Raw genomic sequence first — 5288 nt, forward strand, 5'->3', positions numbered from 1 at the left:
TGGGTGTGTTCCAAGCTCATCTGTTGCATTTTTCCAAGAGGCATTGTTCTAAACGGGGACGGGGAAGGATGTTCCCAGATGAACCAAAAAATAAAAATCTATTTAACATCCACCAGGGATTGGTCAACTTTTTCTGCAAATGGCTAGATAGTAGATATTTTAGGCAGTGTGGGCCATACGGTCTATTACACACTCTTCTTTGTTTGAATTTTTTTTTTTTTTTTGGACAACCCTCTAAAAATGTAGAAACCGTTCTTAGTTCACAGGTTATACCAAAAAATAGGCCATGGGCCAGATTTAGCCCATGGGCCACAATTTACCATCCTTGATCTCTGCTATTACTAGTTTACAGCGTAGTACAAATAATGCTAAGCAGTGGATTTAGGTGTTCAACATACAAGCTTTTTTTTTTTTTTTTTTTTTTTAATATTCCATTGCCACATCTGCACTTGACTACATTAACATTCCCGAACTGTATGAGTTGTTAGGTCAAGTGACAAGTTCACGGTCAGGGCTGGCTCCTGCCCCGTATGACCTGCCCACCGAAAAGATAACTTTAGTATGTCATTGTGATTTTCGATCCCCCCTCCCACTGCTGTATTCTGCAGAACAAGCAAGTCAGCAGAAGCCCAGGGGGCATCCACGGGGGTCTTTCAGCCCTTCCCCTCATTGGCAAAATGCCCCAGCACAATCTGGCCAACTTTGACAGAAGCAACAGCCAATCAGAGCCATCTGACCAAGGTCGATGTGAAATCCCTCCCAGCCCCATGGAGCCTGCTGAAGGGAGGTCCCCAGAGGCTTTAGGGCTCCTTGGGAAGGCCTTCTCACCGCAGCGCAGGCACCCGGGCATCTGAGGGTCTGCCCTGGAGCTCATGAGGACCTGGGGTCCAGAGGAGGTGCCGGACGGGAGGACAGCAGCCAAAAGACCGGTGCTAGTTACTAGCAGGCGCTCTCCTCTGCCTCCTTCTCTCGTTCTTCTCTTCCTTTTTGTTTTAAGTCTGAAACGACCTAAGTAGCCTCGAAATGGCGTTACTATGGGGAACATATTTAGCCCTCCCCTGGGATGACGGAGCCATATTTCTCTGAGCTGGGCGCTTTGTGGTTGGGGCTTCCTTCCCGGCCTCTCCCAGTTCTGATGGGCAGTCAAGCGAGGAAGGCTGTCCCAGCTGGGAACAACGTGTGCCGTTCCCTTGGCCCAGGACCCGGTGTGCACGGAGCTGAGAGATGAGACTCCGCTGGGGTGGGGCATGGGATGGGGGGAGGGGCAGACCTGATCGGGAAGGACCTGGGAGGGTCCAGACCAGTCAGTAATAACACCACTGCCCGTGGTGGGCACAGAAGGGAAGGCTCTGGGGCAGGCGCTGTGTGGCAGCTTCCCTTCCCTCCTCCCGGCCCTGTCTGTCTTCACCATCTCCTTCCCTTCCTTCCCGTTTCCTTTCTCATCCCTTCCTCTCTCTCCATCCTTCCGCCCTCCCTCTCTTGCCAAGCTTACAAGCAGTGGTGAAGCTGGGGTAGGTGCCCTTGCTCCAGAGGGGGCCAGTTCCCACGGGATTCAGTGCTGACAGCTTGGGGCTTCCCTCAGCTGCTCTGTCCTCTCCCACGGCAGGTCCGTGCCCTCAAGTGAGTCCAGGGCAAGAGACACTCCTCCACCGCCCCCCCTCCACCGCCCACCGCCGGTTCAGAGTGCAGGTGAGGTCTCCACAAGGACCCTTACCCTCTACCCGGATTGCTGTCTTTGTCTTCTTATACTATTAGTTCCAAATGAAGGCTACAAACACCATGTGCAGTCACATCTCAGAAAAGAGTCAGGAGTGGTATCTATTCCCTCCCCCAAGATGTGCATTTCTCCTTTTACCAACTGCCACCTCTCACTCTCAGACAGTTCGGAAGTCTTTAGGGACCCTGCAAAGTCCCCTTCTCTTTCTCTTCTTCAACTTTCCTCTCTTGCCTTTGTTGTTGCTGCTGTTTTTCCTTTCACTTCCCTCTCAGGTGTGCCTCAGGGCCTCTGAGGCCTTGATTAATCTTGTAAACTTGGTTTCATGTTAGCATGAAGCAACGATTATTCCCCCAGAAGAAATACTGTAGGCAAAACTCAGCTGGGTGCAAGGTGTTCCTTCTTTTCTGGTGCTGCTGTGCCCCGTCTCTATCCCACCAGCCCATTTGCTCCTGGACCTTGTTCCTGGACTCCTCCTATTCTTTCATCATATCCTTGCACCGGGAGACTTTCTACTGCAAGCAAAGGGTCCTCTCCTACCAAACGTGCTCCTGCTTTTGCTGGGGCAGGTCCTAGCATTTGTAATCCCTCCGTCTGCTCAGACCATCATAACAAAGTACCACACACTGAGTGGCTTAAACAGCATTAGTCTATTCTCTCACAGTCTACAGGCTGGAAGTCAAAGATCAAAGTGTCGGCAGGGTTCGTTCTTCTGAGGCCCCTCTCCTTGACTTACAGACAGCCACCTTCTCCCTGTGTCTGCACACGGCCTTCCCTCTGTGTGTCTGTGCCCTAATCTCCTCTCCTTAGAAGGACACCAGTCCTGTTGGATCAGAGCCCACGCCAATGACCTCATTTGACTGCAGTTACCTTTTTAAAGACCCTGTCTCCAAATACAGTCACATTCTGCAGTACTAGGAATAGGATTTCAACATACAAAATTTAGGGGGGCCGCAATTCAGCCCGTAACACTCCCCTTCCCTCTGTCTTCTTTCTGCCCATAAAAATTCTTCCCCAATTCTTTTCCCAAATCAGAAGTTCAAATGCAGCCCTTCCTGATCACCTCCAAGTTCCTACAGCAATTGTCTATAAAATATATTTAACTACTTGTACACTTTATTGTGATCTTTCTGTTGCTTTTTAAAATCTATAACTTTTTTCACTTTAAAACGTACTTTACACTCTACCTATATAGGTTTCGTCTTCTCAACTAGATGAAAACTCTTGGAGGACAGGAAGTGTCATATGGCTTCATATTCCCACAGCAGTCCTCAGCACCTGGGTGGTCATCTCTGAGAACTGGGACCCCTCATAAGCAGGCAAGGAGAAAGCAAGGGACCACTAATTCAAGCACTAGTTACAGGTATCTTGGGAACACCAGATGCTCCACCAGGAAGGCTCGGGTAATAGCTGATGACAAGAGGCTTCTGGTTCTAATCAGGGTTCAGAACCCAGCAGTGGGCAATCCCAGGCTAGTGACTGTCTCCAGACCCACAGGCACGGAATCCCTCCCCAGAGCCATCAATGAACGGGACAGACTCTAGACCCTGAGAGAAGGTGAGACAGAGCAAAATGGGATCAAGAACCAAAGCCAGGGAATTTGCTGGTGATCCAGTGGTTAGGACTCTGTGCTTTCACTGCCAAGGGCACAGGTTCGATCCCTGGTCAGGGAATTCAGACCCCACATGCCTTGTGGCCAAAAAAAAAAAAAAAGAACCGAAGGCAGAACCCAGTCCTGGGAGTTGGGTCACTGAGGAGCACGTGGGAGGCTGTGATCTCCAAGGGGCCCCCATCCCAGCAGTGGGTGAGTGCTATTTCAATGACGCCTGCCCTGCATCAGGATTAGCTTGGAAAATGGGTGCCAACCAGGCTCCAGTTAGTTTTTACTCTGCTTTGTCTCACAGCCTAAGAGTAGAGGAAAGGAAAGTACACTGACCTGACTGGATATGAGGATGTAGACAGCCATTCCCTGCTCAGAGGCGTTTTCATTCAGACCTTCTGAAGACCACCTCCCACTCTTACTGCCCACACCCTTAGTGACTGTAGTGGTACAATCTCAGCTGCTGTAGCTCCTGTGTCTTGGGTCCCACTGCCCATTCAGTGTGGCATTACAGTACCTTGGCCTGGTCCCATTTCTGTTTCGTCAACCCCCCCCAAGCCCCTCACTGTAGACAAATTTATTACCTACATGGTGCTTCCCTGACAGCCGTAGAGAGATGCCTTCTCTTCTGCCTGGATTTTGCTGAGAAGCACGAGCATTTAACCCCATTTGGAAGAATCAGCGAAGCATCTGTTGTCATGCTTTCTGGATGAAGAACAATGCCACTTCGGTTCCCGTCCCCCCAACTCCTCCGCAGAGACTCTCATATTGGAAGTGTGCCTGGTTCCACAGTATCTATCACAAGGGAACACAGTTTTGTCTAGAGTAATGTGGTGTGCCAGCTTCAATCCAATCTAGAAATTACAGGAGGAAAAATCCCATGAAAAGGCGGGTCCTACAAAAGCATTACGTGTATTTAAGCCAAACCATCCAAAAATAGGTTTGAATGTGTGTCACAATGGCTTATTGATTTATCCAGTAAAAACTATCTTTTCCTCCCCACTCTGGTCCCCATGCCTTTTGCTAAACCCAGCCTTACCTTAATAGTGAAAAGATTTTAGCTCTGCAGCTTGGCTAATTGAAGTCTCAAGGGTGGGAAGGCCCTGGGCGTATTAATCAAAAGCTGAGCATTGGTATAAATGCATCTTAGCTCCAGCGTCCTCCCCACCCAGGCCCCGTGTCATAGCAGAGGTGACAGTGGTTGTAAAGAGCTGGGAAAGAGGGAGCACTGCTGACTGGGTAGATGAATGAGCAGATTTAATAAAAAATAAGGATGCTCAAATTCAATCTGATAAGTAGGAAGGCTGTTAAAAAGTAGGCTGATGAAGTATTTTTAAGAGCAAAACAAGCAAGGTTACAAATATTTACGTAACAAGTTATTGCGAGTTTTCTACATACTTTCATAACGGAGTTAAACATTTATTAGGGAGTCATTGAAGAAAACAGTGGGGTCCCCTTCTTGTCTCCATTCCTAAGAGCTCCCCTGACCCTCTGCCTCTTTATTCCAAACGTCGCGTACAACCTTGATCCCTGAACTTCAGCACATGAGAGCTGCCATCCTGCAACAGAAATTTTGCTTCAGCTTGTAAAGCCTGAGTCAAAACACATGCTTTCTTCATCAGATGTGGAGGGAAGAAAATAGCTACTTTTGTCTCTGGGGTATAACAAGCCATAAGCAATCCATTCTCCAGTATTACCACACCTACTTAACCCAATATTGCAGACAATGAAACGAGTCTGCTCCATACAAGGCACTGTGATGGAATATGTAGAGATAAATTCTGAAGAGTAAAAATTACATTTTTCCAGCATCTGCTATGTGCCAAGCCCTCTGCACATGTTTGATATGGTAAAATATAAATTTATACAGTTGCGTTACCAAAGAAATATTTTCACAGGGAACCACCACAGTGATATGGGTGTGAGAAGAATAAAAACAGCAAAATCATAAGGGAGTTCAGGAAAAAGAGAAAG

This window comes from Monodon monoceros, unplaced genomic scaffold (assembly GCF_005190385.1).
Source record: "Monodon monoceros isolate NGI ecotype Baffin Bay Population unplaced genomic scaffold, NGI_Narwhal_1 Super_Scaffold_5, whole genome shotgun sequence".
Taxonomy (NCBI): Eukaryota; Metazoa; Chordata; class Mammalia; order Artiodactyla; family Monodontidae; genus Monodon; species Monodon monoceros.